Source organism: Peromyscus leucopus, chromosome 8b (genome assembly GCF_004664715.2).
Source record: "Peromyscus leucopus breed LL Stock chromosome 8b, UCI_PerLeu_2.1, whole genome shotgun sequence".
Taxonomy (NCBI): domain Eukaryota; kingdom Metazoa; phylum Chordata; class Mammalia; order Rodentia; family Cricetidae; genus Peromyscus; species Peromyscus leucopus.
The window spans coordinates 30,824,449-30,849,363 of NC_051086.1; the positions used below are offsets into that span (position 1 = coordinate 30,824,449).

Below are 24,915 nucleotides of genomic sequence, written 5' to 3' on the forward strand. Positions count from 1 at the left end.
TCAGGAACAACTCAGTGCAAACCAAAGAAATCATGAGTGAAAGGCAGTCACAAAACTTTGGTAAGATAGCCACAGTTTTGATGCATTGCTGTGGGGAACAGAAAATGTTGGCGCCACCATTTCCACATGCTGGGGGAAACAGACAAGTGATGTGCATGAATGCAGAGACATATGAAAAACTAGCATAAGATTTTTACCAATGTGAGCCATCATAAAAAGTGAGCACAACACACACACACACACACACACACACACACACACACACACACACACACACACCACTCTTCTGAGTCAGCCACATCCCCACTCCAAACGATAACTGGCAGAAACAGTAATAAAACCTATCCCCAAAGGCAGCTTTTCATTTTGCTTTTGATACTATTGGAGGTACACAGAGCCTTTCTACCAAGGGAGCAGGTTGGGAATAGACTAATTAATTTGTCAATATCACGCTCTGTTAGCTTGCACACATTTGCAATTTTTCTGGCTTTTAAATTACACCCTGGGAATCAAAACTTTGAAAGCCCAGCTAAAATAAAGAAGGATGCCGAAGTCGCAGGAAAAATAGTTATGATAGTGAGGCAAACTGTAGAGGTTCACAAAGGAATTGAGCTCTTCAACACCCCAAGACAATTAACCTTGCTGGTATATGCTAACCATGCTAAACAGTTCCAGGCTCCCTTCAGTCCCTTTGGACAGATAGAGTATAACATGCACATTTAATGACATTTTTTTCAACAACATTTCCTACATATTAATTAAATGCCTTTTTCTCCCCTTTGGCTAAAGTGTCCACTTCATTCAGAGGTTCTAATTCTTACAGTGAAATGGATACCATGTTCAGAAAATAATGTTCTGCTATCAATTGATATGGAGTGAATTGCATGCCTGCAAATAGGGACTCAGCAGCACCCCATGCTTATAACAAGGAGTCATGGTATTCTTTTACACAGGAGCATTACTGTTTACATGTAGGAAGATGGGGTTGCTTGGGATGAAGGGAGAGCAACTTCACTCCAAGGCTATCCATATGGTGGCCCTGACTCTGCCACAGTTCCTGGAAACAGTTTGTATAATGGTCCAGAATCAAAAAAGATTGTTCTAAAAGCCACTTTTCTTAATCAATGAGCCTTGAAACCAGAGTGACATTTACCATTAACCTTTTATTTTCCCCAAGTTACTAATAGAATATATAATTCATTCATTTAATGAGCACTATCCCTAACAGGCCATTCTGGAAGCATCTTCCAGAGGACTGCTTCTGCACATCTAAGCTGGAATAAAGACAGTTAAGCCAGAATAGAGCCACATGAAATGACTCTCGAGCTCAGTGTGTGAAAAAAGCACTGTGCACTGGGACATGTTAGATGATTTCTCTAATAGTCACTTTGTGTATGTGTAATCCAGGAATGGTCACATCTATCTCAGAGGGCAGTTTCAGTTTCACACTTTGGGGGAGGGGTGTGGCTAACAGTGTCTCAATGTGCAGCCCAGACTAGCCTCAGAATTTAAATGTCTTCCAAGCTGAGATGACACGGATGCTCTAAGCTTATGGTACACACTTTCAACAGTACTGGCTCAGGAGAATTAAATAGCTTTTCTAATGTTCAAGCACAGACTGGATTAGAACTATGATTTGGCTTTCATTATTCTGCTCCTAGAGCTACTCATTTCTACTGTCTGTCTTCCTGTGAAAAGACACTTGAGAACTCTTCTAGTGTTCCTGATTATGAGGTCCAGAGGGCACCATGGTAGATGGATCATGCCGACAACATCTCACTCTATTCTAACACCCTGGAAAGGACATTTTGTTTTTGTTTTTGTTTTTCGTGTGTGTGTGTGTGTGTGTGTGTGTGTGTGTGTGTGTGTGTGTGTAGTTGTGTGTGTGTATACACGTGTGTATATACATGTGTGTATGTTTAACTGAATAGATCCCCTTGATAAACATTCACCATACAGCATAAATTCCCCTCATATCCTTGTGAACAAAGAGAGCTGATTTCCAATTTACCAGTCCATTGCTGTCTAAACTGAGAACATTTTTTATAGTCAAGGTCTCTAAAACTTTGCTGAATTTCTGTTTGAAGTGGCTGGCATCTAGAACACAGACTTTCTGAATTAAAGATCAACACTCAAAATAAGGAGCTCCCCCTTCCAATCTCAACCCCATGTACAGTCTCCTCCAGGACACTGGAACAAGCCAAGCAGAGTATGTTAGCTTCCCTTTATGATAAATCAAGGAAATATGAGCAAAAATGCCCACAACCACAGTACACATCTATTACATAGCATGAACTGCTCATGTGAGGACTCCAAAATGGTACAATACATATGTGTGTGTGCCTCCATTCCAGTCATTAAATTATTAACTTGGCCTTTGCAATCATGTTAATAGGAAAGGAGTTGCTAATGTTGAACTGTTTGAAAGATATCCTTTGATTTAAAAAAAATTATAAATATGAACAAAGAAGATTCTGCTGAAAAAGAGGGAATGATTTCTTCGCTCACACAGTTCCTGATCTTTCAGAGGTATTTTTGTTTTTAGAGGTATATGAGTCCTGTGGCTATCAGAGCCCTAGCATGGCTTTGCCAGCATTTGGAAACAGCAGGTAGAAAGTGAAAGTGCTTCATTTTCAAAAGACAACTCACTTACAAGCTGAAAGCAAGCACCACACTTATCCCAGTGGGGAGAAACACAGGAGACAGCAGGCCTGTGGCTATACCAAATTCGATCCTTACCAGGTCAACACCTCCATCTCTCTTGAGTACATGGTCTAAGGGAGTTTTATGGTGCTACAAGAAGGGACCAAAGCCCTCAACTAGCCTGCCCTGTTCTCCTGTCTCCCATAACCCTCTACATCATTACACAGTGCTGCTGTTTTTTATTTGTTTTGTATCCCCACCTTCTTTTTTTTTCTTGAGTCTCAAAGAATAGTGAATAAGATACCAATAGACTTTTCTAAGACACCTTACAACGTCCTCTGGATATGCTGTGTGCTCCTCTGAAACCATTTTTCCAGGTACAAATGTGACTCCACTCTTCTATACAAATGAATATATAAAGTGGAATTTTAATAAGGCCAGAACGGAGTCTGGCACCTGAACCCCTCAACTGCAAGAAACATTCTACTTATCTGCTCTATGGCTTCCTGAGTCCCTATTCCACATGGTTGTTATGAGATATACATACATTTTTGCAAATGTCAGAACAGAACATCTGATTTACCATAAATACTTATAAATGATCATTCCAGTCCTTCTTTCTCTGTCTGTTCTTCCTTAACACCCACCATATATACAAACATAAACATAAACATAAACATGTACACACACACACACACACACACACACACACATATATATATATATATATAAACTGAGAGTAATTAGATGCATCCAACAAATTATTTATATAGTAAATATGTTTGCAAAAAAGCATATACACATTCACCTTTCACTGATTACTCTTTAAGTACTGTAAGCAAGATATTTATCATTTTAAAAACCATGAGATTTCTTTGACTCAAATGTCTGCCCCAGCATGGGTATATATCTAAAAGAAATACAATGCTACCCTTAAGAAAGCAGAAGGTAGAAAATTTTATCAACAGCTTCCCACACAGAAAATGGGAATGAAACCATGTATGACACAGAACAATCTTTTTAATCATCTTCTTACCTGAGTCTTTTATGGCACAGGCATCTACAACAATTTCTCCTTTCTTTCTGTTGGGCACCTGCCCAGTTCTCTGTCTACTTTGTCATACTGCCCTCTGCCCATCTGATTCCTGTTAGCATAGTGCAGCTTTCATCCAGCTTCCCCTATTGTACCATGTCTATCCCAACATATTCCATAAACTTATAGTGAAAGAAAAGATATTTCTTGAAATGCAAAAGACACACAGAAAAGCAAAGGCAGTTGTGGATAAGGCAATAACAATAATCTGCTTGTAAATGTACCATATTTGCCTTAAAAACTAAGAAGTTATAACTGCATATCCATACCTTTTTAGTCTTAATCTTCTTGAATCTTAGATACAAATGTCAGGGCAACATTGGGATTAAAATAATGTTCTCAGATCCCCAGCACAGCAACAGTCTCCTTAACTTCCACACGGGTTCCAGGGCAGCTGTCCTCGAGTTCCTGAGGATGGAGGGTTCTTCTAAGTCTATAAAATCACAAGAGAAAGATTTATATACTCAAAACAGAAATCAGCAGAGTGATACCAAATCCACGATCATTTGTTCTGGGAACTACACATAAGTCACTTAAATGACAATTAAGAATTCAGCATTGAGTGATTAAAAAATCATCCCCCAAACAAACACGCATACATACCACATCATGAGCACCAACACCATAACCACTGCCACCTCTACCAGACCAGAACCATGAGCATTACTACCATCATGACCACTCCCACCAGTGCCACCACAACCAGCACCAGGACCAGCACCACAGTGACCACTGACATCACCACCACTACCAACAACAAGCAATTGTAGTATTACACTTGAAAAGACTTTCCTAGTACACAACAATATCCATTTGTTCATTTATTTTAGAGATAAAACAGGGATTGAATAGAAGTGATTTTCCTATGATGATTCATTCATTATGTTGTTTTGATATGAATGAGTGAGTGAATGAATGAATGAATGAATACCTCTTTGGTAAAGGGTATGTACTTATCCCTGATCTATGACAAAGTGACACCAAAGGATAAAAACTCATTACTTCATCTCTATATACTCTCCTCATTTGTATCTAAGACACTAAAGCTACCTGTTACCACTGGCCATTCCATCATCAGTACCTCCAGTATGTCATTTCAGCTTCTTTGTTTGCTACCCAGTCCAGAGCCTCTTTTCTATGTACTCTCTCACTGGGTCCCTCTTCTAGTTCCGTGACTTGAGTTGTCACATTCTCAGACTGAGAGTTGTCTCCAGTCCTAGATAGTCGCCTCAAATCCAAATTTCCTTGTTGGCCAATTATTTAATAACTCTACCTAAAATTCTAGTAGACACACCCTATTAACTGGAGCAAACATAGGTCATGTGTCTATAGCCACTATCATTTCTCTCCTGATATAAGTAGAGCTTATGTGTTCCCTCATTTATTTCTTCTTTGTCAATGACAATTCCTTTTCTCCTTTCTTCCCCTCAGCTCAAACTCTCTTAATTTCTCTCTGTCTCTGTCTGTCTCTGTGCTTCTATGTATCTGTGTCTGTCTCTGTCTCTCTCTCTCTCTCCTAGATATACCCAATATTCCAGTGGCCCCTTCTTCAGAAAAGATGCAGCTGCTGACTTTGTCTTACTATCTTCTTTGCTACCATCCTGGTTCATAGCATCAAGGTGCATTGGACCAAGGATACCACTCCCATCAAAATCCAAGTGAAAGAACAACACTTCCATTCCCAGATCCATACATTGCCATTCCAAGTATTTAAATGGTCAAAATGGATCAGGAATGATGTAGCAGTGAATGCTGTCCTGTCAGCCTATTCTCCTCCTCATAATTTCTTCAGGCAGGCATGCAGTCCTCCAGCATGCCTCTGGATGCTTTTGAGCTTTTTGAACTTAACAGTGACATTGCTTTTTAACTTGATGCACTCTTTTTTTTTATCAAGAATTTGCAGCTTTGCTCTGTTGTTTCCTCTCTGGTGTGTCTCTTCTAAACCCCTTCTATAAAATCGTAAACTCTTACCACATCTCTTATTCCTCTTTCTTTTTAAACCCAGGGAAGTCCTTCTGTGATATGAAATATTTACTCATCTACTACTTGGTTTTACACAATAAAACATAGGTTCTATATGTGTAAGGACCACTGTTTCCGTGTAGTATTTCAAACGTGTATTCTACAGTCTACCTAGTTCAGTGGGCACCCAATCTTTGAGTGAGTGAATTAACATTCTTTCTCAAGGCCATTCAGTCAGTGACTGTGCCTGATCTGAACTTAAAGCATGCCATCTCCAGTAATCCTGAAAATTATGTGACAATGAGAACATGAGGAAATTTTGTTTTCAAAAGTCTATGATTGGCTAAGAAATAGGGTGAGATGCTTCAAAAAACAAACAAACAAAAATCCTGGCTATGAATGCAGCCTGACATACTAGCAAATGACATCATGTCCCAGGCTTAAAAGGTCAGGACACCTCTGATAGACTTTTGGATGACCATACTACTAATAACTTCATCTGCTACCATGAAATTCTTTAGCTTCTGTAAGTGTCATGACATACAGACTTTTCTAAGATGTATTTTCTTCTGTAAAATGAATACTTTAGGATGTTTACGATAAAGAAGTGACCACAGAGGTAAATCATTCTCCATTGTGATGAAGAAAGTCCTCAAGGGGTTTTGTTGCTTTTACCCTTCGTAATTACATTACTCCACATGACATCTCATGATTTCATGTACTTTCTTTTCATTTCCCTCCATTGTCTGGGTGCTTTCCATCTTCTGTGGAGTGGGACTACTTCTGTGGCTCACCACGATTCTGGGCAACTTTGTCCACACTACCCCCAGATGTATGATGTTACCCTGACTGCCCTCATGTTAGGGGCAGTCAGCAGAACTACGTAAAAGAAGTCAATTCTGCTTCTTTATTTCATGCCCTTTTGCTGATACCCAGTAATTTAGGTGTGATCTTGGTCATGGTTTTGTAGGAAGCTGATAATCAACTTGTCACAGTTTCAATTATTCCTGCATCCCAAAGCCAAGGGACACAACTTCAGAAAGGCAAACAATGCTGTATTTCAGAATAATAATACATAAGGAGTTATTGAAAAAATGTGCATACTTCTTTGGGAACCTCAGTCTCAAGTCTATCCAAATACATCCTTGATTCTTGTCCCCAACTTCTGTTAGGGATAGTCTATCTAAGGGTAAAAACAACATAAAAAATATATCACCTTCTTTTTATCTTAGTAACACCTGAACTAAGAAATAGTTAAGATGTTTCAGAGGAAAAATAAATGTCAATCTATCCCAGATCAGGTAAGGACATGGTCTGAGGTGAATTCTCTCAACCTGTGTTCACTGTGACACATTTTGCTTGCTGTACATTTTATTAAAGGCTGAGAATACAGCAGGGCCCAATGAAGCTTTCCTCATGACTTCGTGAAGCCTTCACTCCTAATGCTATTCTTCATGCTTTAGAATAGTCCAACTTCTGCCCAGATGTACTAAAATGTGACAAACTTCCCCCGAGACTGTTGATTCTCCTATGTCGTGATGAAGCATGTGTGGACTTAAATTCAAATCCTGCTTGATAGAAGCAATTCTATATTTCCTTTCCCATTTGTCCACTTCATTCCTTTTTTTTCTTTCCCATCCATCCTCTCCCTAATCTCCCCCCACCTCCTCTCTTCTTAACTGAAGACAGATTCTTACTAAGTTGCCCAGGTTAGCTTTAAATTCACTCTGTAGCCCACAAATCCCTTGAACTTGTGCTCCTCGTGCCTTGGTCTTCAAGGAGTTGGGATTATAGGATTAGAGGTCTATGCAACCAGATCAGGTTAATTGGTGATTTTCTTAGGAACTTGTTGATTTCATTAGTTTGTTCACAAGACCTCACCCAACACAAACTTTTCTGAGTTTTTGTTAAGAAGCAAAAAGCATTCACCAATTACAAAAGCATATAAGATACCCCACAGTACAGTAAAAGTTTCAGAAATCAGCATCTCTGAAATCCATAGAAACTCAAGGGGGTTAATCTTCTCTCATAATAAAGTGGACTGAGAAGCACACACTGGGAATAGTGACAAAGTCATTAATGTCAAGAAAAACAACAACAAACTTCTCAATTGCCCGTATTTTCCAGGATGGAATACTAATCATAGAGGAAAGAGACATCTTGCCTTTTGGGCAGCCATGCATACTTCAGAGAACATGTCCCTCCTCAAGAGGTACCAATTAGTGGCTGCTCTGAGACAATGGAAACTATACCTCTTAAAAGGCTGGATTGCCTTTTAAAATTATGCCTTGTGAAGAGAAAACACACACAAGCACAAAGCCACAGATCCTAAGGCACCCAGACACACTTCCCAAAGAGGCAGGTGTCCAGAGGCATCAGGCCAGGAAAAGCAGGACAGAGAGGAATAAGGTAATGATCAAGACCGTGGAATGGACATGTATTAGAGGGAAGGGCAAAATACAAGTTGCAATTCAGAATTTTAAGTTGAAAACAATTCTACTGGGACTACTGTTCTAAAGATTCACTTCCCAAGAAGCGTGGCCTCAGGAATGCCCTAGAAGCATACAGGGTTGTCTCTCTCATACTCACTTCCATGTTGCTAGTCATGCTTCACAGTATGTGTATATCCTTGACAATATTGCTACCATCGACACAAAAGGAGACTTGGGTTTGGAAACTTGAATGGTTTCTATTGCAGTCAAATAAATAAGCCACAACAGTGTCAGAATTCAAATTCTGAAATGACACTGAGTCATTATTCATCAAACACTCTGAGAATCAGTAGGCTGCCTCCAACACTTCATTTTTCATTAACTCTAGGTCTCATGTTCCAAAACGTCACAACTCCAACGAAAAGAATCAGTGCTCAGAAAGACAAATGACCTGCTTAATCTCAAGGATGGCAGAAAAGGCATCAAGGCAGGACAGGGTATGTATTTTCCAAAGTTCTAGACATCACTCAGAATTGGGAACACCCCAAGTATTAATGACACCAAACCCTGCACAACATCACTAGGGGTAGTCTGATTACGTCTGTGTGTAAACTGACTGTGTCTTGTACCAGATGAGATTTCTGAAACAATGATGGGTTTACCAGACATAAAACACTTCAGGAATATAATTACTCAGCTATAGCTGGGCTGGCCCGTTTAGGCTATGTACAATATGAAAGACCTTGCTTTCTCATTGGATAGCAACTGATAGGACACACCAAAAGGACATAGCTGATGGACTTTAAGAGTTACAAGCACAAACTACTCTTGGGTGCCTGATCTCTTGCAAATAGAGTAGGACCTTATTTCTTACCTGGTTAACCTTTTAAATTGGGTGGTGAAATAAAAAAGATTCTGGAAGAAAAGGTGCTGAATGTTATAAAGATATTCCAGGAAATTCCCTGGCAACTGAGCCTAGGACTGATCTATACAGTCTTCTTTGATAATGAGATATGATTATGCCATATATTTTATAAAATGGGTCAGACACTGATAGTCCATGGGCAATAATTGCAATAGCCCGGAAGATCAGCTCTTAAAACTTAATGGCAAAGAATTGTGTCACCTCTTGCCTATGTTGGTATATACACCCAACGCCTTTCTCACATAAGCTATGATAGTTATCTAGAAACACAATTTACCTTTATTCTAACTGATTATCAACATAGAAGTAGTCAGTGTTCCCATTCTAAGTAATAAACAGAGGATGAATGAAGATTCATACTATTTTGAAAGAACCAATACTGTTGAATTTCAATATTTTCTCACAAAATCCTTCAAAAACTCTAAAAATTGATATGTGCCTGAGCACCAACACACCAGGTAGATATTAGCAAAATTTGTAGAGGTGGCATGTTGCCCCACCTGGCTTAAAATCCAGACACTGGTGTTTCTATGGTGCCTTAGATCCAGAGGATGGCTGGCTTCATCATCCTCTCTTTACTTGCCAGCAGAGAAAAATGGTCAGATGACTTGCTTAAGAAGACAATAATTAAGTGACCAGGAGCTGACCATTGGCTTTCCACATGTCTCTATATACTCAATGCAATAGAGACACTAATCAGAGTCATTTACTTCAACAATAATAGTTAAGCATCACCTCCTTCCTCAAGTATTGTCCTCTGGTCTTCTGTTCTTGATGACACAAGTAAGTCAGAGCCATAGTGTTACTCCTTTTAACAAGAGAATCCTCATTCTAAGAAGCAATCAGATAGGGCTATGATTTTGCCTTGGTACCATAAAATTCAAAGATACATTTGAGTCAAATACATAGTAAGATTCTTTTTCAAACAAGAGACAAACAAAAAGAAAACCACATCCAGCAAGGAGTGAAGAAAGCTAACATTGTTAAATGATAGTCAGAATTGACTGTTGCACTCATAGAACTCTTACAATGTGACAAGTAAGTCAGAGCCATAGTGTTACTCCTTTTAACAAGAGAATCCTCATTTTAAGAAACAAACAGATAGGGCTATGATTTTGCCTTGGTACCATAAAATTCAAAGATACATTTGAGTCAAATGCATAGTAAGATTCTTTTTCAAACAAGAGACAAACAAAAAGAAAACCACATCCAGCAAAAAGTGAAGAAAGCTAACATTGTTAAATGATAGTCAGAATTGACTATTGCACTCATAGAACTCTTACAATGTGAAGCTAGTTTATTTACAACCAAAGGAAGAGAACAGGACACTACCAGTATAGAAAATGGGGGATGCACTAGGATATACAAACCCTAATGAGTTATACAGAAGTTTATTAAACCTAAAGAGAATCTTTCTACAAGGCTTTCAGTGAGTGTGGTAGCCCTGTCTGGGTCTGAATTTTCTTACCTATTAAATGGGTAAATAACACCTTAATTCTTAAACAGAAGTTTCAGGATGATAGATTGTAAGGCTAGGGAATGGCTCAGTAGTAGACTACTAGGAGAACATTTGCAAGACCCTGGGTTCCATCCCCAACACCTAAATCACCCAGAGAAACAGACAGAGACAGACATGCACACATGCACACACACATACACACACACACACACACACACACACACACACACACACACACCAAACCCAAAACCCAAAATCCTCCTACTATATGTGGTGTGTGTTTGTTATTGAACTATCAAATATCTTAAGCACTTGGAGCACGTATTCTGGTTGGTATTTATTTGCATGATAGACATAAGCATGCACTACCACCAATTATGATAATTCATATTTGTGCACAGACATAAGCTAGTGACTGATGCAGAAAGACTTCACTGACTGATGTTTGAACAAAGCTACTCCATTTACTTGCTGAGTGGTAGCAAACAGGAAGGCAGCCCTGCAGGAAATGAGCTGCCACACTGATAGATACAGTCAACATAGAATTTGAAAAGAAGGGTGGAATTACTGTTTGATACCAAGCTATTGCAGAAAGCACTGAAGTTACTTGTTGTCAACAAGTCTCTGAGGTTACAAGTTGTTGGGCTTGTATTTTCTCACACAACTTGTCTAAAATATCAAGGTAGTAAAGAGAGATCTGGACTCAGTGGTAAAATAACTTGTATGGCAGAGTAGAGAGAGAATCAGAATTCAGGTCTCGTGCAGATCTGGGCTTCAGTATCTGTGATATAAGCTTTCCTACTGAGCTCAGAACTCATTGTTGATAAAAGTTATAAACATGTTTCCTCAATTTGTTATGTACACCCCCTACATCACTTACAGTGTTTTCTTGAAGCCTAATCTTTTCATTTCATAACACAAAGTGTTAATTCCTCACATACATGTCTTTTCTAAAGATGGAAAAGAAAATCTCTCATAGGTATTTAGAAACATAAGCAGGGGAATGTGGACAGGAAGCTTCCAGAAAAAGAAATTAAGATAGACTATAAGTTCAGCAATGCTCATCGGAGGAAACATGCAAATAAAAATTTGAGTTCCAATACTTTGTAACCGCTAATAAAATAGATCTCAGTAATAATTATCAATGTACACTAACATCACTAAACAAAGATAAATGACAGAGTTCTTTTGATTTAAGTGACACTGCACTCATGAAGCCATTGATAAAACCAGCCAGGCATATTAGGGTGTAAAGATTCCAAAGAAAAGTGACCCATCTCTCTTTGGAAAATGACCTTGCTGGAGGCCAGGGACTCCACAAGTGTTTAAACCAAAAATGTCTTTGATCAAGAGGCTGGAGATGCCAGAGTGGGGGTCTGGATCCCCCCTATCTCTTTTCCCCAAAGGGAGTACTCCTTTCTGGGAAGCCATTTTGAGAACACAGTGGAAACTCGGAGGCACCTAGAAATCTGGAATGAGAACTAGACCTACCCATTGGAAGGAAGAATAGGTCTTCCCCTTCCCCCATCCACTAGAGCTTAATTAGCTCCCAGGCATTGGGTCTCAGTGGTATCCCATTCCCAAGGACACTTTCTGTTTTACAGGGGTTCTGCCTTTTCTTTCTTTCTCATAAATTCCATGTAATAAAATACCTGTTTCTAAAACTCTTGTTTTATTGTCTGTGAATTTCATTCTTTGAAGTCATAAGAACCCCAAAGCTACTGGCTTAGGGTGACTTTGGTGGCCATAAATTTCCAGGACCCTAGTTCTGTGAGGCCAGCACAAGAGCCAACAAAGGTTTCATTGCCTGCAAAGACCGGCTTCCATACCACTATCTAGGGGAAGGCAAGCAGCCTAAATCCAATCAAGCTGCCTGCAATAAATGCCAGTTCACTAGGAGTTCTGGTCACAAGAAATACACTATGTAGGAAATAACTTGTATCAGACTGAAGGACTGTCTGTAGCAAAAACAAGCTTACTGACTATTGTAAATTACATAGAAAATAATGAACAGTGAGAGGAAACCTGTGATATAAAAGATTCACTGGACCTTAAAGTCAATTAGTGAGTGTGTGTGTGGTGGAGAGGGTAGTGGTACATGTACGGAAATTCTTGTGTGTAAATGCAGGTACATATGTGACATTTCAGAAGGCAATCTGGGGCCATCCTCACCTTCCACCCTATTTGAGACAAGCTTTCTCTGTTTTTTTTTTTTTTTTTTTTTTCTGCTGCATATGCCATGCTAGATGGCCTATAAGCTTCCAAATTTCATCTGTTTCTTCTTCCCACTTCCCATCAGATCCCAGAGTGCTACCATATCCAGCTCTGACATGGGTTCTGAGAATTGAACTCAGGTTGTCATGCTTGCTTACCCAGCACACACTTTCTTTTTTATTGTTGTTGTTTTCTTTTTTGTTTTTGTTTTTTCAGAATTTTCCCCCTTTTTAATTAAGAAATTTTTCATTCATTTTACACACCAAAGGTCTCCCTCTTCCCTTCTCCCGACCCCCCCAGCCTCCTCCTCCCACCCCAACCCCATTCTTACCCACAAGAAGGGAAGGCCTCCATGGGGAGGCACATTCAGCAGAGGTAAGTCCAAGCCGTTCCCCCGTCTCAAGGCTGCATGAGTTGTCTGTCCCATCATAGGTAGTGGGCTCCACAAAGCCTGCTCATGCACCAGAGATGGATTCTGATCCTACTACCAAGGCCCCCCTCCCCCATGCAGATCAAGCTACACAACTGTCTCACAGGCAGAGAGCCTAGTTCAGTCCCACATAGGTTCCACAGCCATTGATCCAACTTTCATGAGTTCTCACTAGATTGGTTTGGTCATCCCGGTATGTTTCCCCATCATGATCCTGATGCACTTGCTTATAGAATTCCCCTTCTCTCTCTTTGACTGGACTCCTAGAGCTCTGGATCTGCTTCCATCAGTCATTGGAGAAAAGCTCTGTGATGACAGTTAGGGTATTCACTGGTCTGATCTCTGGGGCAAGCCTCTTTACTATTGCTAGTAGTCCAGGCTGGGGTCATCCTTGGGGATTCCTGACAACTTCCCTAGTACCGGGTTTCTCTTTATCCACATGATATCTCTATCTATCATGGTATCTCTTTCATTGCTTTCCCCCTCCCTCCCTGTTCCAGCTCGACCATCCCATTCCCTTATGTTCTCATCCCCTATCCCCTACCCTCCATTGCCCACCCCTTATCCCCAATTTGCTCATGGAGATATCATCTATTTCCCCTTCCCATTCATAGCAGCATTATTTGTAATAGCCAGAACCTGGAAACATCCTAGATGCTCGTCAACTGAAGAATGGATAAAGAAAATGTGGCACATATACACAATGGAGTACTACTCAGCAGAGAAAAACAATGACATCATAAAATTTGCAGGCAAATGGATGGAACGAGAAAAAAAATCATCCTGAATGAGGTAACCCAGTCTGAGAAGGACAAACATGGTAGTACCCACTCAAAAGTGGATACTAGATATAAAGTAAAGGATAATCAGGCTACAACCCACAACTCCAGAGAAATCTAGCACACACTTTCACCCACCTAGACAGCTACCAAGCCCCCCACTCCAAAGTCAGTTTTAGTGGACAAACCCTACCTGGATCTTGATTTACAAATAACACACAAGAAAAAAGTAGTCCATAATTTAAAGTGATCAGATTCTTGCTTTTAGATAATTACTAATATTTTATGATAAAAATGCCATTGCAATATTTACAAAAAGGATTTCATGATTTAAGGATAAACAATAAAATACTTAAGTAGGAAGAGATGCTATGAGTGGTAATTTGGCCCCTGGAGGGGCAGCTGATGCACACAGACTGCTCATAAATGACTGACTTTTGCATCCCGTACCACACTTCCTCTAACATAGGCTTTAAATTGCATATGATAATGGAGAGCAGCATTTGCTACATAGATGTGACTCTACAACCTGCAGGATGCAGGAAGCTTACAAAACAGTGCTAGCAGCCCTCTCTGGCTGGAATGACATGGTAATTTCAATCATTTAAAATATGCAATTTGTTCTTTTCCTAATAACTGTTTAACATATTTACAAGCAGAGATAGGCAAAATATTATTTAAAAATTGATACATATGAGGCTATAAATACTGGTGATATTTTACTATTTAAACAATTGAGATAAATATTGCAAAATCACAGGATTGGCAAAAAAAGCAGGGTGGCAAGCAGACATTTGTTCCTGGTATCATTTTCTTTTTTTTTTTTTCTTTCTTTCTTCTTCTTTTAAAATTTTTTAAACAGGTTTCTTCTTTACAAGTGTGAGTATCCTGGAATCCATTATATACACCAGGTTGTCACTGAACTTATCACAAACCTGTCTCTGTCTCTGGTGTGCTGGGATTACAAGAATGTGCCATAGGTGGGTTCTAATTTTTAAGCACAGTATTTTGAGAAAAATAAAGGATAATGGAGTCATGGGACATGAAAACAGAAGAGAGGCCTGTTTGAGGAGATGGAAGAGATGATAAGGGAGAAGAATAATGGGGAGAAGTAGGTGAAAAGGGGGATGAATAAGAACAAGATAACATGGCATAGTATTTAAAAATCTTACTAAATGAATAAGAACAAGACAACATGGCATAGTATTTAAAAATCTTACTAGGCTGTGAAAACGGTTCTGTCAGTCAAGGGCCTCCTGCTCAAGCATGAGGACCTGAGTTCAAATCACCATCACTCAGGTAAAACACTGAGTGCAAAGGCATGCGTCAGTAACCCCAGTGCTGGTAGTGGAACAAAGATAGGTAGTCAACCATCCTAGATAAATCAGTGCATTCTAAGTACAGGGAGAGACCATGTCTCAAAAACGTAAAGAAGAGATCCATGAAGAAAAATATCTGTTCCTGGCCGCTAATCTTTACATGTATTATACACACACGCACAGCCATAAATATATGTTCATGCACTCACACGTGTATACACCCACACAAGCATATGCATTTGCACAAAAATTTTAAATTAATCAGAAATTAAAGGAGCATGAGAAAAAAAGTAATATTTTATGGAACAGTAAGTTAAAAATAAAAATGTCTGTCCTCATCTGTATCTGATAAATTCCATTGAATATTCTCTCCAACATAATGCCAAGGAGCAAAGTGCCACACATTGTAAAGAAACTTTAATTTTGTTACAGTAGCAATAAAAGGCAATTAAGTAAAGCTTTTTATTATCAAGAGAATAAATATCAGGCCTTGATGGAGGCCTAACATTTCAGTTGGGCTAAGTCAATGCCTTAGCCAGAGGACCATCCCTAGGAAGATGGGCCCACCATGAGTGAGCCCTAATAAGGGAATGGGTGGAAGAAATGAGTCCTTTGATAAAATACTGTGTTTTTCCTTCCCAGGATCCCCACCCTTAGTGCAATAGCTTACTGGACCACAACCTTGAGCTTTGTAAGTCTTTAGCACCAAGGTCTTCTTTCTATCTCTTTTCTAACCATGTTTTCCTTAACACTTAAGGTCTCAACAACTTTTTGTGTTTCCTTACATTTCTCCAGTCTCCCTTCCCCACCATGTTGCTGCCGGTCAGCCATGGTCTCATGTGCATTCAGTCTAAAATGGTGTGACTTTTTTTTCTTTTTCTCCCCCATCCTCTTCATCTTGCAGCTAGTGAGATTTACAGCTTGCCTACCGAGGGGTTTTTCTTTTAAACACTAATAAAATTGCCCTTGAGCTTCTATTTGAGTCCATTCTTCAATTATTGTATTAATGAGACTAAGGAACCCAAGAGGAGACCCTGAATTCCCACATATCATTTTAGTCAGAAGTGTAAGAAATCTTTCAGCAACCATTTACAAAGAGTTCTATCAGGGAGTCTCAGAATGGACCCCATAGGGAAGCCCGCAAGAATACTGGACAGACTATACATTTTAAAACATTTTTATTACTCAAAGAACAAAAAAATAACTTGTAATTCATTACAGTGAAGGGATTGTATCCTAATACAGTTCAATGATTAGGAAAAATTCTTAATCATCCAGCTAAAAATATTTTAAGAAAAAAATGGAAGGAAGCCACAGGGATCAGCCAGTTGAATCCTATTATTTCACAGATGGAAAGGAAACGGCTTATCTAAAGTTACAGAGAAGGTGGGGATCAGTTGGCTCAGGTGCCATCCTCCACAACTATGCTCTACATACAACATTGCATCTTACCATCGTAGAATATTATTTTAAGGTGTGTTACATTTGTTTATGCTGTGGAACATTTGTTTAATGATGCAAAGATGTATTGCGTGCTTTTATGTTGCATTTCTTTAACTCTGTGAAGCTGTGTTACTGTGCCTCTCTTAAACATCTGATGATCTAATAAAGAGCTGAATGGCCAATTCCAAGACAGGAGAATGGATAGGCAGGGCTGGCAGGCAGAGAGGATAAATAGGAGAAATCTGGGAGCAGGGAAGAAAGCAAGAGAACAAGGAGAGGAGGATTCTAGGTGCCAGCCATCCAGTTACACAGCCCTCCACAGAGTAAGAGTTAAAGTAAGATGTAGCTAGAGTTTTCCTGCCTGGCCCACAGTCAGGACAAATCTCTCTCACCTGCCAGTCCCACAGCCGCTCAGACCCAACCAAGTAAACACAGAGACTTATATGCTTACAAACTGTATGGATGTGGCAGGCTTCTTGCTAAATGTTTTTATATCTTAAATTAATCCATTTCCACAAATCTATACCCTGCCACGCGGCTCGTGGCTTACCGGCATCTTTTCATGCTGCTTGTCAGAGTGGCGGCTGGCAGTGACTCCTTCTGCCTTCCTGTTCTTTTATTTCTCCTCTCTGTTAGTCCTGCCTATACTTCCTGCCTAGCCACAGCCAATCAGGTTTTATTTATTGACCAATCAAAGCAACTTGACATACAGACCATCCCCCAGCACAGCCAATTGCAGACCATCTCAGACACCTGCACTCAGGCCCGTGGTCCTAATCATCCTCTTTGCGGACCTGCTGGGTAAAGCCATGAGGAACCTTAGAATGGTCTCCCACAGGACATACAGAACATCCCACAGCAATAACAATTACAGAAGTAAGAGAAAGGTAAAGGCCAGAGGCAAAAGATAGATGGGATAATTTAAGAAAAGCTGACTAGAAACAAGCCAAGCTAAGGCCAGGCATTTATAACTAAGAATAAGCCTCTAGGTGTGATTTATTTGGGAGCTGGGTGGTGGTCCCCTAAAAAGAGTCAAAAAACAACCAACTATATCTTATCAAATATTTCCATGATCCTGTCAAGACTGTATTATTCCCTTATATCAAAAAATTTATACAATAAACACAGATGAAAGAGGGGTTGAGACTTGGGGAGAGGGATTGCTAATCATGGAAAACAGGCTAATGCATAGGGGTATACATACACACATCTTTAAGTCCACAGTAAAGTTGACCTTCACATACAAAGAGTTTCCATAAAACACTGTGCTCTGCTTGCTCCCCTAAAAATCCAGCATGTCCCACCAACAATACACAAACCAGAAAGACAACTATGTTTCAGTCACTGAATCATTAAAAGTCACATGGTCATCTAGAGCTCATAGTTTACAGTAGATTTTGTCCCTCATAGTTACACACTAGAGCTCTGGAGTATATATAGTAATATGTATCCACAATCACATTGTCATACCCAATAGTTTATTGGCCATAAAAATGACCTACTGCATTCATCTACCCATTGCTCTCTCCAGATCTCTCATAACTACCAATCACCTTTACTGTGCCTATAGTATTCCTTTTACTTCTTCACAAAGTTTTGATACTTGATTTATGGTCACTGCTTGAGTGTCAACAAGTCAAGTTTAGCTTCCAGTTCTTGATATGCCAACTAGTATGAGATTCCTTGGGGAATTCCAGATTCTTAGAGTCCATCTTTCTAGTAGTTTGATAGCCAAATGAGAGACAAAGTGTCTCTTTAGAATGTCTTCATCTCTGCCAGGGCAGTTACATTATGTCTCAGTAATTTTATAGTGTACAGTTGTTGCAGATTGGCCTATTTTACTTTTTTTAGTAAAATGCATTTGAATTTCCTTAATAAGTAGCCTGATAGCTCATTTTCTTTTCACATTGAATGGTACTCTATAATATAGATGTTGGACAGCTTATTTATCTATTTGCCTCATGAAGAACATGTTGGTTGCTTTAAGTTTGGGGCAATTATGAAAGCAGCTATCATAAATATCCATAAGTAGGTAGGTGTGTGAACACAAATTTTCTATTTACTTAGGTAATTCCAAGGAATATGAGTGCCATCATATGGTTAAGAGTATGTTTCCTTTTGGCAGACATTTTAGTCTCCCAAAGTGGCAGTGCTATCAAACGTGAGGATCACATCCTGTGGCCCAATTGAGGCTTGACTCCCCATTCTCAGTAAGCCACGCAAAAAAGCCAACTTAATAGCGGGGAAAGCAGAAAAGGAGATTTATTCAATGTATCCACATTGGGAAATGGGACAAAGAAATCAAGTGACTATTCTCTATACCTATCTTTGGAGTCCTCAAGTAAGGTTAAAGTTCAGAAAGAGGGCTAGGAATATGTATATCTAAGCAGACCTAGTCAAAGTGTGATCCTTCCCACCACGGATCCATCATTATCTGAGTGTCAGTCTCGGCCTATAAGGTAGTCTGACAAATTGTTAGAACTATGTGAAATCTCTTTCTAGAAGACAAGCTCCCCCTCTGGATGGGGCTTCTTTTTTCTCTCAGTGTGAGAGTCTGGGGAAACTCCCATTTCTTTGGAGTCCATTGTTTTAATACTTCAAAGTCACATTGAGAGACACAGTATTTCCTTAGAATATTTTCATATATGCCATGCTAATCACAGCTATATACAATGTTTAACTTTAAAAGTTAGCATTTAAATGACAACCACACACACAATATCACCCTAGAACAGTGGTTCTCAATCCGTGATGTGCGACCCCTTTGGGGGTTGAATGACTCTTTCACAGGAGTCAACAAGCTCAATAACAAAAGTAATAGGTCATGACAATGAAGATGTAGAGCAAGGGAACACTCATCCATTGCTGGTGGGAGTGTAAACTAGTACAGCCACTATAGAAATCAATATGGCCATTCCTTAGAAAACATGGAATTGATCTTCCTTAAGACTCAGCTACATTATTCTTGGGCATATACCCAAAGAACACTCCATCCTACCACAAGGACACTTGCTCAGCCATGTTCACTGCAGCTTTAATCATAATAGCCAGAAACTGGAAACAAACCTAGATGTCCCTCAACCAAAGAATGGATAAAGAAAATGTGGTACATTTACACAATGAAGTATTACTCAGCTGTTAAAAAATAACATCATGAAATTTTCAGGCAAATGGATGGAAGTAGGAAAAATTATTCTGAGTGAGGTTACCCAGACCCAGAAAGACAAACATGTTATGTACTCACTCATAAGTGGATATTGGCTGTTAAGGTCAATGATAATCATGCCACAATTCACAGATCCAGAAAGATCAAGTAACAAGGAGGTCTCCAAGATAGATGCATGGATCTTCCTGGGAAAGGGAAATAGAATAGATTTTGTAGGTGGATGGGGAGGGGACAAGCGGGATCAGGTGTGGAGGTAGGAGAGGATGATGGGAGAGAGTACTGGGAGATATTGGAATTGGAAGGCATTTGGGGGGTGATGTGGAAACCTAGTCCAGTAGAAACTCTCAGGTTTCTATGAGGGTGACCCTAGAGAGGACTCCTAGTTACAGAAGATTCAGAGCTTGAACCAACCATCCTCTGAACCAGCCAAGGCTTCCAGAGGTGAGACTGGGACACCAACCCAGTTACAAACCTTTGGGCTATAATTTATCCTGCCTTCAAGATGTACTAGGGTAATAGAGGCTCAGAACATATAGGAGTGGCCAACCAATGATGGGTCTAATTTTGAGGTCCACATCACAAGAGCAAACCATGCCTGACACTGTCTGTAAGACCAGGAATCAGAGGCAGGATAGCCAAGAGACCTGTGATAGAAAAAAAAATAATCAATACAATGATTCCTAACAATAGCATTAGTTTTCATAAATCAGTGCCTATCCCAATTGTCATTAAAGAAGCTACAGCAGGCAGCTGATGGAAGCACTTGCAGAGATCCACAGCCAAACATTAAGAGGAGAGAGTGCCCTAACTGGAGATCATTGTAGGGTCCCACCCCTTGGAGATCCAGGAATCCTGTGGGAAAGGGAGGCACCAGAGAATTGAGCACACCAGAAGAACATGGCCCACAGAATCAACTAAGCATGACTCCTAGGGGCTCATAGATAGTGAAACCACAATTATGGGCCTGCACGGATCTGTGCTAGGTCTTCTGAATATATGATATATGGTTGTTATATTGGTGTTTTTGTAGAAACTCTTTTATCTGCTCTTCGGATCACTTCCCTCCTACTGCGTTGCCTCTCCTAGCCTTGATATGAGGGTTTGTACCTAGTCTTCTTGTATCTTGTTATACCATGTTTGGTAGATATTCCTAGGAGGTCTGCTCTTTTGTAAATGGAGGAGAAGTGGATTTTAGGGAGAAGGAAAATGGAGAATATGGGAGGAACAGGGGGTGGGAAACAGCTGTCATGATGTATTGAAAGAATTTTTAAATAATAATAAAATTTTAAAGATCATCAGAAACACAGATATGTACATTATGATTCCTAACAGTAACAGAATTATGATTATTAAGTAGCAATGAAAATATTCTTATGGTTGGGGGTCACTGCAACATGAGCAGCATTAGAAAGGTTGAGAAGCACTGGGCTAGAAACTATTTTTGGACATAGTATGCTGAAACTGATATCTCCTTTGTCAAAAGTCTCCATGCTATAAAGTCTTCAACATCAAGACTTTTTCTATGCTCATTGTAGTCCATATACTCAAAATAGTATTTGGACATAATCTGTTATCATTAAATGTTTGTTAAAGGAATGTATTAACCCAAGGTAATACATCTCCCCTCTAGTTTTATAGTTTAGTTGAACACGTGAAGTAAAGACTGATGCATGAAAAGTAGGTATTTGTAAATAATAAATTTTCACTCAGAGAAATTCCTTGCCCTACAAAAGTATAAAGGAAGGAGGGAAGAAGGGGAGAAAGAGGCAAGCAAGATGGAATCTTTGCTTTTACTCTGGGGCATGTGCTCATGGTGTGGAATGGAGGACAGAATCCTCTGCACCATTTAAATAGTTCTGTCTTTATTTGCTATGCACGTACAGTTGAATTTGCATAAATTAGATGCACATAAGCTGAGCCTCCACTATAATTGCAAAAACCACTGCACTGGAAATAAGCCTTCATTGAAATCACATTAGAAACCAAAAAGATTAAATTAGATTTAGAAACATATTTAGCCCTATCAAGAGGTAGATTACAGAAAGTTTATAAAACAACACAGACATATATAACCAGTCACATAAGGCCTAGCCAGGGAATGAAAGCGACACATCACATCAACATGGGGAACAATGATGGACTGGGAGTCACTTGAACATCCAAGCTCTTGTTCTGAGAACTTCAGTAGCTGAGAAAACAGATGGCACACCCATTCCACTAGCTTCAGGTACCTAAACTACAGAAAAGGCATAATAGTCTCCCGATATAGTTGTCCAAATCCAGGTAACATACATGCTAACCCTAGATCCCCAATTCTCAGTTCTCCAACAAAACCATAGTAGAAGTTTTCTGTACCTCAGTATGGAGGATGGCAAATTTTATCTCTATGGTGTTACCACCACAGTTTTGCTGGTCAGAAGTCATCTAAAAATCTCATGCTTCCTCATCTTAATGCCAACTAAGTGACATTTTAATATTTATTAAGGATCCTCAAGTCCTGTGAATTACATAAATGTGCTGGCTATTCTTTTCCATTCACTCTTCTTCCCAGGCAATGTGAAGCTAAATTAGTCACTTATCATAAAGTGTTCTGAAAACACGAGAGTCATAAGAAATGCTTGATAATTGTTCTTAGCCATCTGGAACCAAGTGATGCTCATGAACTCACATGAACCATTTGATAAAATTCCAAAAACGTCTATCTTAATTTTACATCTCACTCACTGAAAGTTCCAAGCTGGAAAAAATTGTCAGAGGAAAAAACAGTTTACAAAAAGGAAAACAAATGATCAAGTCCCTCAACTCATTCACATTCCACAGGAAAACTTACCAAATCCACCACCTGCAGCCAACTTTAACTGACCAGCCCAACACCTTCCAAACATACATACACACCCCCCACACATACATAACACACATTAGGGTGATGATAAATGTTAGTTGCTTTTTCATGTCCTTTTTAAAGATTTTTAGTTTTTAATTGTTTTTTTTTTTTCATTTCTTCTCTTCAGTTCTTCCAGGACAACCTCCTCCTTGCTCCCTCTTGAAATTATGGCCTTTCTTTCTTTAGTTTATAACATATATATAATTTATATATGATAAATAGTTACAGTTTATAACATATATAAATTTATATGTGTTTATATGTAGTTTATAAATTTATATATGTTTACGTATAGTTGTTTTATACATATATACATGCATATATACATATATGGCTAAATATATAAATTCAACCCAGTCTATCTAGTGTTACTTGTATCTATATAAGTTCAGGACTGACCACTGGTATCGGATAACCAGTTGGGGGTTTTATGTCTGGGGAAGATAATTTCTCCCACTCTCAGCATTCATCATTTAGTTGCCTATCATTCTTTGTCTACAAGTGGAGCCCTACAAGATTCCCATTTCTGTGTTATTATGTCTATTGGCAATGCCCTGCTTCAGGTTTTGCTTGGGCAGATTCATATCTTGATGATAACCAACAATTCTGTAATTATCTAGGGCTAGTGAGGTCACAGATCTCAAAGGACCTCCCACTGCCATCCTACTAAATCAGCATAATATGTAACTAGATTCTAAAAATCTCCTTCTCCCTGTACATAAGTACAGCTCTCATCTCTCATCAAAGAGAAGGAAGATTGCAAGAGAAGGAAATTATTACAGAAAACCACAACCAGTCAAAATACAGAGAACAAGTGATTGTGGTGTGCCCAGTCCCAAAGGAAATGTCTACACCATCACTCCTGTACCTAAAGCTCAGAGAACATCAGGGAAGATGGGGCAGAAATATTTTAATAACCAGGGAACAGCAAAGTTGCTGTGGGATTATGTCTCCTAGAAGAGTCAGGGAAGCATCTCCCATGATATCTCAGAAATATGGCTGCCTACTCAAGTCCTTTTAGATGGATGAATCACTGACTCTTAAAAAGAAGATGACCCTTCAGAACTGCTGCTCTCCCAAAGCCCAGTCTTGGATACCAAAAGCAGTTCCCACTCACCTAGGTTATTGTGATGCCCTCCCAATGGTGATCCAACATACTGCCTACCTTACATCTGGTAATAGCCTATAAAAATAAACTGCCTCCACATTTATGTCCAAAACTGTGAAAGCCTCCACTGCCTTAGAATATAATACCAAATTATTCACATGGCTTAGACAATCCTCTGAGACTGGTCCTGATGACTCCATGGTCTCATTTCATTTCTGTATTGAGAACCCAGTATCTGAATGGATTTAATATTTAGAGTTCATTCGAACTTAAACTATGCTCTCTACGAAGAAATACAAAATCAGATTGGGATGTGGTTTTAATGAATAGGTCCTCTTATTTGTACTTTCTACAATGTGATTGTTTGAGGATGGGAGGTAGGGCAATTATTGTATGAGGTATGTCACTGGTTGCTTTGAATATTTAAAAGAATTTCTATAAGCTCTCTCATCTACTCATGCTTATGGTAAATGTATTCCAGCTAAGCTCCAGACAATGTGACTGGCTGTTGCCATTATCCCGTCATGAATAGTCATGATTTCTTTGAAACTGTAAGTCAATAAAATGCTTATTTTCTAATCTGGATCGTGTGTTCTATAAAATGAACCAGAAAAAGTTCCCAACATTTTCCTATCTTAATTTTACTTCTCCTCATCTGAAAGTTCCAACTGGAATTGTCAGAGAAAAAAAGTTTACAAAAAGGACAAATGATCAAGTCCCTCAACTCATTCACATTCACAGGAAAACTTACCAAATCCACCACCTGCAGCCAACTTTAACTGACCAGCCCAACACCTTCCAAACATACATACACACCCCCCACACATACATAACACACATTAGGTGATGATAAATGTTAGTTGCTTTTTCATGTCCTTTTTAAAGATTTTTAGTTTTTAATTGTTTTTTTTTTTTCATTTCTTCTCTTCAGTTCTTCCAGGACAACCTCCTCCTTGCTCCCTCTTGAAATTATGGCCTTTCTTTCTTTAGTTTATAACATATATATAATTTATATATGATAAATAGTTACAGTTTATAACATATATAAATTTATATGT

General features: G+C 39.2%; 1 protein-coding gene across 4 annotated transcripts in view; it reads right to left on the minus strand.

The window, feature by feature from the left end:
- The window catches only part of Sgcd (sarcoglycan delta), a 937,685-nt gene that overhangs the window by 539,174 nt on the left and 373,596 nt on the right, over positions 1-24,915 (minus strand). For 3 of the 4 annotated variants that reach the window (XM_037201381.1, XM_028888758.2, XM_037201382.1), the window contains one exon: positions 4,006-4,169. The gene's annotated coding sequence lies outside the window, so the exon portion shown is untranslated. Of the gene's footprint in view, positions 1-4,005; positions 4,170-19,943; positions 20,273-24,915 lie in introns of those variants that run through there. The other variant, XM_037201383.1, reaches the window with a different exon arrangement.